This window comes from Podarcis gaigeae, assembly GCF_964106915.1.
Source record: "Podarcis gaigeae genome assembly, chromosome: 9".
Taxonomy (NCBI): Eukaryota; Metazoa; Chordata; class Lepidosauria; order Squamata; family Lacertidae; genus Podarcis; species Podarcis gaigeae.
Genome location: NC_139685.1, coordinates 55,783,769 through 55,796,596, shown reverse-complemented (window position 1 = coordinate 55,796,596; position 12,828 = coordinate 55,783,769). Strand labels below are relative to the sequence as shown.

Below are 12,828 nucleotides of genomic sequence, written 5' to 3'. Positions count from 1 at the left end.
ATCCTAGCATGAACAGCAGAACAGCTACACTTTTTGCATCCGGAAAGGTGATCCGGGGAGAAGAAGACACGTCAATGCTGTAGAGCAACCATATACTCTCACGGAGCACATTCCACCAGCATATATTTTGTACAGGCATCATCAAAGGATCCACAAAAGAACATGATGCTTGTGCCATTATTTCAGAGACACGACTCTGACAATTGTAGCTGACATTCTGATCTGTTGCTAACATGGGTCAATGCACATGACACTTCCAAGCTGCGGCATGCGTGATTTTTACTGGCCAGCCTAGGCTGATTTTTAGCTTTTAGTTCCAAGGGCTTAGCTGGTTATGTGTGTGCAGATACAACTCATGGAGGCAGATCAGGTTTCCACACTTGTTTGGAAGTACAGATTTTCAAATGACTTTAGTCAGATGTATGAAGTCCACCCATTCTTCCCTCAGCATAGCATGTATGCAAACCAATTCAATCCACAGTCGTATAGCTAGATGTCCTAAGGTTTACTTTCAAAATGGACTTGGACTGGGCAGTCTGTCATATACAGTGGTACCTCAGATTAAGAACTTAATTTGTTCTGGAGGTCCGTTCTTAACCTGAAACTGTTCTTAACCTGAGGTACCACTTTAGCTAATGGGGCCTCCCGCTGCCGCTGCGTCGCCACCGTGCAATTTCTGTTCTCATCCTGAAGCAAAGTTCTTAACCTGAGGTACTATTTCTGGGTTAGCGAAATCTGTAACCTGAAGAGTCTGTAACCTGAAGCATCTGTAACCCGAGGTACCACTGTAAAGGACTCATTCAAACAGCCATTCAGGTAGAGGACAGTCTTCTGTCAATGCATGACACTCTAATTTCAACATGTAGTAATGGGGCCATACATATCAGTTCCACACAGGCTATTAAACATGCAAATGCTTTCCATTGGGTAACTGTATAAAAGAGAATTATATCAGAGATCAGTCTTTCAGTCCTGATTCCAGGTTTGCTCCAAAGTTGGAAGAGGCCGACAAAATCCAGATGAAAGCGATCTCTTTTAAAGTTACAGGCCAACGCGGACATAATCTCATGGGGAAAGCCTTAAGTTACGCAAGATCATCTACTTCAAGATGGCTGGCATTTGTGACTCAACATCTGGGAAAGCAGCTCCCAGAATTGTAGCTCTGCTTACTTCAAATGCAGCCAGGCCTGCTATTTTGTTTTTACTCTGAGCACAAACCGTGGCTAACCTAATCTGGGATTCTGATGCGCGTCCAAAGCCCATAGCCTTGACCCACAGCAAAGAATGCAAATGTCTCGAAATTTAAACAAGATTAACTATTTCAATTGTATTTAAATAGAAATGCTTGGCTAAATTACATGTGCTTTTCCATTCTGTCATCTCTTTTCCAATTCTAGATATTTTTCTGTGCACTTATATGGTAAAGTTGTCCAAGACTGTTGTCATAGTTAAGAAATAATCCTTGCTGTGGCTATAATATGATGCAGTTGAGGTGCTGCTATGTTCAGTGCGTATAGCGTGAGACTGCCTTGTAGGATATATTCATGCTCAACACTCCTGATCCTCAGGCCAACTGCATGGCACCCATTTGTCTACGTGATGCCCTCAGTCTCCAGGGCACTGTATATGTTCCATTCTTGTGCTTCCTGGCAGGTGGTTACCAAGCAACTACTGTATGTCACTTCAGAGTTTTATTGTCCTTTCATCCACTGGGCGACTGCATGGGTCACAGCTGCTGCTCTTAGGAAGGGAGGAAAAGGGGAGCTTTGGGGAAGACAGCCACACATATGAACAGCTCCGTAAGAACCAGAATATTTCATCTCTCGTGGCCAAAATATACTGTTAGTGTTTGGAAGTGGGAAAGGCATCCACTGCTAATAAAACAAGAAGAAAAGGCTCCAGTTCCAAACCTTTACAAACAACTAAAATAAGAAGGATAAGGTTGTATTATGGCACATAGATTTCTTTGGAGAAAACCCTATCTTCCACAGAGAGGGATAAATAAAGAAACAATGGCTTTTTAATATGCAGAAAGGGAAACACTCATAAAACAGGGGGGAAAAACCTGTCCCTAATTTTGTATTATTATGTTATTGTAAGAATTTCAGTGTGCATCAGCTGACAAGGAAAATTATGCAGTTATGGTTTACATTCCAAGTGTCTCTTTCAGTCTCCTTATTTGTCTGGCAGAGAAGGACGGCAACGTGATTGTAAAATGTGTTAATTCAATGCAGGAATTTTTCCTCTTGGACCCTGTCCTTTCTCTTGGGTTTGTAACCAAAACCTTATTCATCTTACTCTCTGTTTCATTTCCATGTGTGTGTTTTTTTTTAAAAAAGCCCCATCCTGTGCATGCAATTGTTCATTTCTTAATGCTAAAAATATCACATTAAATAAAGTAGGTTTTCAGAAAAACCCACCATCCTGAACTATTATAGGAGTTGCTTAGGGCTGATTCTGAGATGATCGTTTTCATATAATAAGATGCTCTTATTTATTTATTTCAGGGACGCAGGTGGCGCTGTGGGTTAAAGCCTCAGCGCCTAGGACTTGCCGATCGAAAGGTCGGCGGTTCGAATCCCTGCGGCGGGGTGCGCTCCCGCTGCTCGGTCCCAGCGCCTGCCAACCTAGCAGTTCGAAAGCACCTCCGGGTGCAAGTAGATAAATAGGGACCGCTTACCAGCGGGAAGGTAAACGGCGTTTCCGTGTGCGGCTCTGGCTCGCCAGAGCAGCGATGTCACGCTGGCCACGTGACCCGGAAGTGTCTCCGGACAGCGCTGGCCCCTGGCCTCTTGAGTGAGATGGGCGCACAACCCCAGAGTCTGGCAAGACTGGCCCGTACGGGCAGGGGTACCTTTACCTTTACCTATTTATTTATTTAGTCAAGCACAAGGCCCTATTATTCAGTCAAGTAGACTCCCATAGCAGCATACAGGCAGTAAAAAAAAAAAAAAAGACAATCCCACAAATTTACAGTCTAAAGGATATGGCACAAAAGGGAAAGGGAAGGGAGGTGGGGGAAAAGCAAACTCAAGCACTAGTTCTTAAAGCTAGAAAGTTTTTTAATAATGATCAGCTATGATGCAAGCCAGTGAAAGTCAAACTTGGCCCTCCAGATGTTTTGGGACTACAACTTCCATCATCCCTAGCTAACAGGACCAGTGGTCAGGGATGATGGGAACTGTAGTCCCAAAACAGGTGAAGGGCCGAGTTTGGCCATCACTGATGTAAGCAGTTCAGGTAGCCTGGTGGAATGGCAGCTGAGGGAGGACCAAAGGCAGAGCCAATGGAATTGTCCTACTTCCTTTCTCTTCCTTCATCTTGAAACTGATGTGGTACAGCCCATTCTGGCACTGTCATAAACTGGCAGGACGACAGGGAAGTGGAGGAAGAGGATCCCAGCAAGTGGTGTAGCCAGGACTGGGACACACTGGGGCAAGCTGGGGATGGGGGAGGAAGTACTTGCAGGGTGATGGAGGACGACGAGGGGATGGAGGTCAGTGCACAGGAACCAGAGCAGCAGGACGCACCACCAGAGCCAGAGGGGCCCCTGTCTCCATGAACATGGCAGGCTCTGAGGTGTAGGGAGCTTCAGGAGGCTGAGGCAGGCAAGGACCCACAGCCCAGCTCCCAAGCTGGCCAGATGGGGCTTGCTAGCTCTGGGAGGAGGAATGTGATTCCTCAGATGGATTAGGCTCAGGACAGGTGAGGCTCACGTGTCTCCTCAAGCCCAGATGCTGCAATCAGCATGCAAAGTACAAAAGGGAAGCAGAGCTGAGGTGTGCTGTCTGCTCAACTGCCCATGTTGATGGATCTTGTCTTGGATGCTCCTGCACCTCTATAGGACTGTGCTTCAGGTTTGACTGTATCCTGACTGCAGGTCTTCAGACTTGGCTACTTGGATAGACCCTGAGCTGTGTTTCCTGACCTTTGGACTTTGGATTTGAACTTTGCTTGTGTGGCTTAACCCCTGGACTTTGAGCATGACATACTGACTTGATGCCAGGTAGGCCAGGGGTTCAGGACAGCCACCTTTTTTCTGCTGTATGTGTAGCTCACGCCTGGATTCAGTAGGGTTCACTCCCAAGTGTGTATAGGATTGCAGACAGAGTGTGAACTTTACTCAGCTGTTTCACTTTACAAGAGAGATCATTGGAGGCCAGGTCCAAGTGACAGTAGGACAAAACTCAAACATCTGGAGTTGCAACAAATGAGGCAGCCTAAGGTAGAGATGGGGAACAGTTCCAGCCAGCATGGCCAAAGGTCAAGGATGATGGGAGCTGAAGTCTAACAAACATCTGAAGGGCCACATAGTCCCTATCCCTGGCCCAGTGAGTGAGGAATAAATTGTCAAGGGAATTCCTTACATGCCCTTCTCAGAGAGGTGTACATACACCCTGAATGTCATTTTCTGTTTTAAAAAGTGTTTTGAGCCAGTCTTAATTTCCTGGCACAAATGAATGATGAATGAATTTCTGACTTCTTCCAAGCAAAACAACAAACAGATCAGTGTGTTTTTTTCTTCACCACTGGATAGAATTTATGCTCTGAAAGACATCATCTTCAGCTCAAACGTGTGAATAATCAGTGCTTCTGTGATGCTTCCCCAATATTACCTCATAATTACAAATTATATAATTCGAGGCACCTTGACTACATGAACATCATTTGATGTTTATAATGATCGGGTGGCAGGGATACCCAGATCTCTTATTTCCCCATGCAAAGAGACCATGATTTAAAATGTTGCCTATGTTGTATAGATCTTTGCTTGCCGTATTGAATTGCAATGCACATTCCTCAAACCTATGTTCAATTTTACTTTATGACCATTTAACATCTCCAGGAAATTTCACATGGAACCTCTTGGCCTACCTCTGAAAATATCTTAGGATAATTACTCAAGGGGCCTTTGAAAAGTTGTAGTGCTACATGTGTTTACATGGGAACTCGACATCAGAAAGCTTGGCAAAGCAAAGCAGAAGAGGAATATGATGAGGTAATCTGGTTTATCATACAACTCTTAAGCACAAAATGTTTGCATTTTCCTATTTTGCTCTTGTGCTACTTACTGAAATAGCTGGGCACTGATAATGCTATATTCTCAAAGCATCTTATTAGATTTAAATAAACATGACCAGAACTGCTCGGAAAAATTATGTTTTCTGTTGATCAGATGAACACACATGGGCCCCTCCAGATTTTATTGTGTGTTCATACTGGTATTGGGTGATTATACATTATTCTACTTTCAACAGTGTTAGGGGAAGGGTAGTACTACCTCTGGTGGGGGAGACCAGGATGTGTGGATCAGGACAGTTTGCATTGATATCTGCAAAAAAACCAGAGTGTTATTCAGTGCTAGTCCTATTACCCATTGATGGTAATGGACATGGCTAATTTAGATCCATTAATTTCAGTGGGTCTACTCTGAGTAGGACTTTGTTGAATACAACCTCAGTTCCTCCACCATTATTACTTCTGGTCATTTGCATCCTTGTCTCTGTGTTCCAGAACCCAACTACTGATCTGCCTTTAACAGCACAATTTGGCTTTTTTATGCTTTTCTGCCTTTGCCTCAGCTGCATCCCAACTCTGGACCGACAGTATTCCTTCTAGAAGGAAAGCAATGGTGTTAAAATGACTGTCATAAATGATCTTGTATATGTAATTGCAGTACCCATACAGTCTTCTCTTCCTTCGTGTCACGTTTTGATAAATAATGAGGCCTGTATATTCAGACACACTCAGCACTTTCAGACAGTTTTGATCTTAATAGGAGCTGAGAATATTCAAACCCCAACACAAGACACTGTTTAGAGCTGAACAGATAATGGCCAGGCCACTAGTGAAGGCTAAAGTCCACCTGACAAGATCAAACACAAATCGTATCTCCACAGAAATGTGCCTGGTGTTGCTCTCAGGCAGTACAAAACAACTCATTCTTTCTGCCACAAATTCCAGCAGAATCAGATAGGCCCTTGAGCCACCAGCTGCTCCTTTACTTTGTGGCTCAAAGAATGCGTCTGAATTTGAAAACTTGTCACCATGCTGAATCTGTGACACACCTGTCTCTCTTGTCTGTCTCGTTCAGAAAAGCCTTACAGGGTAAGGCCGTAAAATTGAGATTTAACAAGACATCGCAGAATGCTAAACGTAACATACAGAACATGCTCCATATGCCCCACAATGGGAACGTCCTCATGTGTTACAATTTGTAAACAGGGACAACAGCTGTGGAATGCCATTGGCGGCCCCCCATTAATACTGAGAGGGCTGTCAGACAAAACATTAGATGAACTTCTCTCTTTTTTTAAAGGAACCTGAGATTAACCAAGCATTTGTGTTATTTGGCATCAAAGAGAAGACACCACCGAGCATGAGCACCGCAAATCATCAAACAGAAGAAAGAAACATCAGTACGTGCAAGTGAATTTTGTGTGCTTCTGACACTTATTTCAATGCGGTGGGCAAGATTGAAATGGTAACTTGAGAGAGGCTTCAGGGAGAGTCTCAGGCTGCTGATAGCCAGAGGGAACTTCAAATAAATGGCCTCACCACCAAGGACATCCCTTGTTCATTATTTTGTTTATTTAAGAGCACTTACATTCTGATTAATGTTAGAAAAGAAAGAAAAGTCTAAGCAGTGATACAATATTAAAAACAAACAATATTATTTAAGCAAAAAATACAGCCTAGAACAGTAGTCTAAAAGCACAGCAAAGCATGTAAAAGCAAATTAAACAATAAGTTTGAGGGAGTCAAGCACATCAAAGAAGGTCCAGTCTTACAAATGAGGAAAAGCCTGGGCAAAAGGAGAAGGTTTTACATGATATCTGAAGCAACTGGTGGCTGCCACAGAGGGAAGAGCATTTCATCACATAGGGGCAACCACAGCTATAGGCCAGTGTGAATCAGGTCCTGACCTATAGATTCATAGAATTGGGACCACAAGGGTTATCTATTCCATCCCCTGCAATGTAGGAATCTTTTGGCCAATGTAGGGCTTGAACCCATGACTCTGAAATTAAGAGTCTCATGCTCTACCAACCGAGCTATCCCTGGTATACAAAAGCTTATTAAGTCAGATTTCCTTGCTGATATGAACACCTAGAAGATTCTGGTCCTCGTTGCTTCTTACAGGGTTGCCATATACCCGGAATTTCCCGGACATATCTGGAACACTGCCGTCTCTAGCAGGTTCCAGGCAGAAATCAGTAAAAATGTCCAGGAAAATCCAGACAAACGGCACCCCATGTCAGCAGTGCCAATTTTCCATAAAAATGGCTAAAAAACAGCAAAAAAATATATTTTTTTTGCTATTTTGCAAATCAACAACTTTTCTGTCCAGATTTTCACTGTTTGAAATATGGTGACCGTAGTTTGCAATGTCTGACGGCAACATTTTGTAAGGACTGTTCCCCTCCTCATGCAACTTATTCTGAAGCAGGATGGGGCACACCAGTTATGGCTAGTCAGAGATTTCTGGATTCTCAGCAACTTTCCTTCATTGCCCGCAAGGTACTGCCATCAGAACAGGGTAGGAAATCAGAGGGGCAGTTGGGTTACAGGGAACCTCTGAAACTCTTGCGTAGCAGTTCCTCTTCCTATGGCGAGGAAAGCCACACCTCCAGTGGGGAAGAGGGGAAAGGAACAGAGGAGGATGCTGGGAGCCTCAGCACTGCTCCTGGCCAAGCCAGCCAGGAGGGAAGCACACCCCTTCCGTCGCCCACCCTGCGCAGAGGTGTAAAATGCAAAGAAAGAAGGAAAAGGCTGGGGGTGATGAAGCTCTTATGTTGAGGGAGGTCCCGGAAACAACTACTCCTGGATTCTGCTAGCGATTGAGACAGACATGAACTTGTGGCTCTGCACTGTAAATAGTTTTGGGCCAAAATAAACCCTGTAAAAGACAGGTCTGAGTCCCGACTGATTACTCAAGAGCAACCACCACTGCCGTCTGACAATTGCCCTTCATTTTGGCTTCTTCTATCCTGAATGAATTGTAAGGTTAAATATCCCACTCCCTGGCTCAGCAAAATAACATCAGCACAAGACCTTCCAGCGAAGAGTCTGACAACTAATAGCATCTTGAGAATAGGCATGTAAGGGTTCGAAAGTCCTAGTCTCCAGATATTTCCAAACACTTTTGAGATGAAAGTTGTTCAGTGGTGTGTGTTGACTTGTACACCCACACAAAAGTGTGTTTTTTTAAATTTGTTCTCCTTCCATAGTAAAATTTGCCAAGAGAATGATGGCTCAACATGCAGTAAATCCTGAAAGCTGTTTTAAGAAAAGTTTATTCCCCCAACACCCTGTTTATTCCGAAACAAACTTATTTGTTCTGTTTAAAATACTGGCAGCATTTGTTTAAGGAGTACCATCAGACTCACGCATCACATCATTTCCACAGTCCAAGCAAGGAAATTAAAAGTTAAAGACATAATAAATCTCCTGCTGTTTGTAGGGACAGCTTGTGAATCTACACAAAAGCCAGGTCAAGTATTTGCTGAAGTACTGTACCAAAAGTATCCAGAGACAGCAAAGGACCTCGGCTGCAGAGATAACCATCTGGTTCTGGACATTAGTAGCCCTGCATTCTTCCCTTTTTTCATGTGTGTCCAAAATCACAACACTGCTGCTAACTGGAATTCTAATTCCACTGTCAGTAGCCGAAGAAAAGTATTGTTATTTTTTATTAGAGGGGTGCTATCCAAGATTCCAGGTAAAAAGCCAAAATATGCATTTGCAAAGCTTTTTAGCAATGAATTAAATACAAGTCCTTCCTATAAAGCTTTTTTGTAATACAACAAGTCCACCACGCACAGGATTTCACTCCAAGTAAAATCCATTATTTATTGCACACTTGCTATAACAAGTTAGTACTCAGTTTGAATTACAGAGAAGAGTGCTGCGCTGAAACCCTACACCTCCAAAGGTTTTCAAGAAAGGATATTAAAAAGGATTTCACACTTACATTAATCACTCTGCACACTCTAAAGAGGTAAGTCTGGGATATATAAAATGAATGACGGGGGAGAAGTGGTCTTCATTACCCCGTTGCCCAAATATATTTTTGGAGGAGGGAAACTGGAGTCCTCTCAACTCTGAGTCTAGAATTTGCAACAGCTTTGCCTTGGAGTATCTGTAAAAAAGCAAAAAAAAAAAGCACAGTGCATTCTGGGTATACAGGCATGCAAATATGTACGCCCAACATAATTATTAATAGAAATACAAAACAAAGGGCTCTCAATGGAATTGAAGGGATCCTATGGGTCAATTGTGGGCCCAGGAGGAGGAATTCTGGGGGCTTGAACTTGACGCATCAACAGTCTCTTACACAATAAGTCATTGTTCATGTTTCCCAGTGATGGCCTATATATTAATAAATGATGGTGTGTTTGCTTTGGGACTGCCCTAGAAAATGACACAACTCCAGAACCAACCCCTCCACTCTGTGCAAAGGAAATAAAAGAATGAAGTGAGGAATCAGTGCTGCTTAGTGCTGTTTGCCATTGTCACAGAAGAAGATATGGCATGAATTGTACATTAAGGAAAACCACTTAAGTGTGTGTGCCTCACTTGCCCATAAAAGGAGTGGGAGTGAGAGAAAAATTAAATGGTAACTAATCATACAGCGACTCGGCTCCCAGATGTACCATAATCTCTGCTGTGGCTTGTATCTCCTCTTCCATCTTAGTTAGACTGAAAGGAAAGAGATTAGATACAATTGAGAGATGGGGGTGGTGAGGTTAGGTCACTTCCTGTATTACTTTGAAAAGCAGCTACAGAGTAGGCTAACAGAGCGCTACATGGTGGCAATTTTGCTTGGGGCATATTATAATGACTTTATGTGTGTGTCACTTCTTTTGCATATTCTGTACATATATGGTGCTCAAAGCAATTCACTGGAAAAGTACAAAAAAATAGAGACTTGCCTATGGAATGGTGACTATTTTCAGGATGAAACACCCATTGGTTTAGGGTGCTTCCAGACCGTCAATATCTTGTACAAGCTATTCAAGTGCATACTGGTCATTTATGTTTGCCCAATGAAAGTGGATTAAAGTGCTCTGCCGCCCTAACACAACGCATCTACTTTAAAAACAACTTTTTGCAGTTAGAAAAGTGAAGGGGAGAATGCACTGCAAAGTGCAGGATGAACGAATGATGAACAGGTGTATCAGGATGAATGCTCATTGTCATATAACCTTCCCTGTAAACAAGTAAGAATGAAAGCTCAGTAAAAATTGGACATAATCTACCAGTAACTACTGCGTAGGCTTTCTAGAAGCAAATCAGGATGAATGTTCAATAAGCAGGTAATATGAAGAACCTTTAGCTTGTAAGCAGCAGATAGGAAAGTTGTCAGCTCTGGTGATGGCAGTTTCAGTTCTCAATTTTCTAAAAAGCCATTCAACCAAATGGGGATGTTTTATGGGCTCTCCCTCCATTTCCTCATTTGTTTGATGTTTGCTACTAGACTGCTAGTAATACACGGCTCACAATGAGCCCTCTTGTGGATAATTTTAGAGGGGATGCCTTGATGCTTCCCTCATCCATCTTTCCCCGACACCCAACTTGACTGTTGGACAGATGACAGAATACAGAAATTGTAGCTAAGTGAATATCAAAATGCAGATACTAAATCACTGCCCTTATTAATACTGTAATAATTTAGAATTGGGAAACAACATCATTTGGCAAGTGCTGCGGAATGAAAGTGAGAGAAACTCTTGCAGCAGTTAGGAGTTAGGAGGTCAGCAAATGCCAGTCATATATTCCAGCACAACTTGATAGATGAGCTGGAATTATGACAGTCATGGAATGCTGAAGTGTTTGCACGTTTTAAAGGAGAGCAAGCGCTTCCTGGGTTTTGAGGTTAAATAGGAAGAATTCAGCTTACCCATTAAGACTTCTGTGTTGTTACATATCTATTTGTGTTTAAAATGTACCCCATCTATAGGACTCAAACTGAGCTCTCAGGGTGGCTTATAATCCTTTCCCTAAATCTTCAAAGCACCACAGATTTGTTATCTCAGCAGCTCTTCCGCCAGCATATAAAATCAGCTGTACCGTATTAGCCCGAATATAAACTGCACCTTTAAAATTCAGGGGGGGGGGGGCGGGGAGAGATAATACCCAAATATAAGCCATTCCCTTAAAATTCTGCAGGCACTCAAACCCGTTCTGTTTTATCGTATGTCTGTTTCAGCAGCAATATCATTAAAGCAAATTTTTGTAAGGTTGTGAATTTAAGCTGCACTTTAACTTTTCACAGTCAGCATTTGGGGGGAAAAGTGAGGCTTATATTCAGGCCAATACGGTAATTGTTGTTGGCATCTCAGGAGACAATGGAGTGTGCCTCCAAGTGTAAAGACAAACAGCTGTGTTTGCAGCACCAAAGTGACCTCCCCAGGGTGCAAGTCTGTGCAGTGTGTATGGAGGTCTTGGGGTGCCCAGATGACAAAACCTTCCTCTCGGCCTCACTGATGTGGTCCAAAGGAAAGCGGAGAATACCTGTGGTATGAGCTTGGCTGCAGGAGTTGCCAGAAGGAGGTGTACAAGGCACCATCCAGTTGTCTTAGAGACTCCACTCTGGATTTGTGTAGGGTTTACTCCTTGACCTTTTCTTCTCCTGAAGATATCCTACAAGGCAGCAGAGGTTTAGGACCAGAGTTCTCGTTCTAGATGCGCTACTTTCCCAGGTTGGTGAACTCCATCTGCCCCTCATTTCTCTCTACAGCACATGCGGAAACTGTCTATTTGACTGTTGGACCCACAGAGGTCTGTTAACTTTGGATCCTCCCCTCCTCTATTTAAGAAATCACTGTACATGGAAAGAAAGCAATCATGAAAGAAGATGAAATAGAAAAGGAAAAACAAAAATAAAATCTATATCCAGTTCCATGGGTTAAGATGCAGTTGAGTAGAACAAGGAAAAATTAACCCAACCACCCATTAGTATTAATTAAACTACATTCAGTCTTCATAACATAACAAATCTATTTTAATCAAAATCAATTTGTATTCATTTTTAATCTATAATGTGTAATAGCTCTTCTCTTATAATAGTCCCTCCCCCCGCATTTTGAACAAAGTGTTCCAATGGGTTTGTCATGTCTAATCCTGACCTTGTGACAGGAATAGAGTCCTTGGAGGATGAAAGGGACACCCCAGAGGTCAAGGACCCTGATGAGTAAGTAGGGCCCCTCAGAACAATCCTGAGGATCTTCTCAAATGGTCCCAAGTGTTGGTATCTGAGGAAGAACCTCTGGATGCAGCAGAGCAGGAGAGCTTTGGTGCCTCCCACCACTCCTCTGCATTCAGCCTGTCCATGACATGCAGGGAACGGACTCCGGTTGAAGGAGGTGGCCAAGGACCTTGGGGATTGGTTGCAGATGTCAATGGTTTGGTGGTGAGCTGGCCGAGGTGGGGTCTGGCTCAGGTGGCAACATAAGGCATTGAGTTGGATCATTAGCTGATCAGGGATCTGGGAGGGGAGTCTCTGACTGGGAATCCACATGGGAGCCAATGGGCCATAGCACCTCTTACAGTGGCAGCCCAAGCAAGATAATAGCATCTGGTATATGTCAGGGGTGATTCTCCAGCTCTGGGTTGACCCCAGCTTATTTATCAACCAGCATGTTGGTTGCTTGATACTGGATCCATACCCAATGCCTTCTGTAAGCAATAAAAAAGTTGTGTTCCATTTCAACCCATTACAAATCTCCTGTGTTTATTTCTATGGTTCACCCCTCACTGCACTGCAGGCATTATTCACCTTTGATGGCAATGGCAAAGTTGCTTGCATCTATTTTACAAAGTGTA

The 12,828-nt window shown here is 43.2% G+C and overlaps 1 long non-coding RNA gene across 1 annotated transcript; it reads left to right on the top strand.

Moving 5' to 3' along the window:
• Window positions 1-1,658: 1,658 nt before the first annotated feature.
• LOC310853097 lies at window positions 1,659-6,434 on the top strand. Its single transcript, XR_014568533.1, has 5 exons — window positions 1,659-1,799; window positions 2,191-2,269; window positions 3,881-4,006; window positions 4,847-4,999; window positions 6,320-6,434. It is a non-coding gene; the product is annotated as an uncharacterized lncRNA (long non-coding RNA).
• Window positions 6,435-12,828: the final 6,394 nt, after the last annotated feature.